The sequence below is a fragment of the Phalaenopsis equestris genome, unplaced genomic scaffold (genome assembly GCF_001263595.1).
Source record: "Phalaenopsis equestris unplaced genomic scaffold, ASM126359v1 Scaffold173337, whole genome shotgun sequence".
Taxonomy (NCBI): Eukaryota; Viridiplantae; Streptophyta; class Magnoliopsida; order Asparagales; family Orchidaceae; genus Phalaenopsis; species Phalaenopsis equestris.
The window spans coordinates 1-379 of record NW_018193286.1 but is presented as its reverse complement, the minus strand read 5'-3'; the positions used below and the strand labels follow the sequence as shown (position 1 = coordinate 379).

The 379-nt window shown below is 37.7% G+C and overlaps 1 long non-coding RNA gene across 1 annotated transcript; it reads right to left on the bottom strand.

Moving 5' to 3' along the window:
* LOC110034212 lies at positions 1–378 on the bottom strand. Its single transcript, XR_002295035.1, has 3 exons — positions 315–378; positions 128–231; positions 1–52 (listed from the first exon to the last, which is right to left on the bottom strand). It is a non-coding gene; the product is annotated as an uncharacterized LOC110034212 (long non-coding RNA).
* Between the last annotated feature and the right edge of the window lies 1 nt (position 379).

Sequence of the window (379 nt, the reverse complement as noted above, 5' to 3'; positions counted from 1 at the left end):
CAATTCCATTTTCTCTATTTTATGATCGATCTGAACAATCCTCTTCTCCAATCTGCAAGGTTGACATAATTAAGTGGCCAGAAGTAAAGATTTACAAATCTAAGGCATCGTGTGTTGAAATCCATACAGCTCAGGGGCCACATTCTTTTTCAATTTTCCATCTGAATCCTTCCCCAAAGGCTTCCCTCTTTTTGCTTTACCCAAATCAACCTCGAGCTCCTTCCTTTGGACCTACAAGAATCAGAAGGAAAATTAACCAACAAACTCAATATCTGTATATATAACCAAAGAAAAGGTCTGTCAACAATAAAGACCTTCAGCTCATTTATCTTTTCATCTAATCTCGACATCTGGGCATCATGAGACTTTGAAACACTTC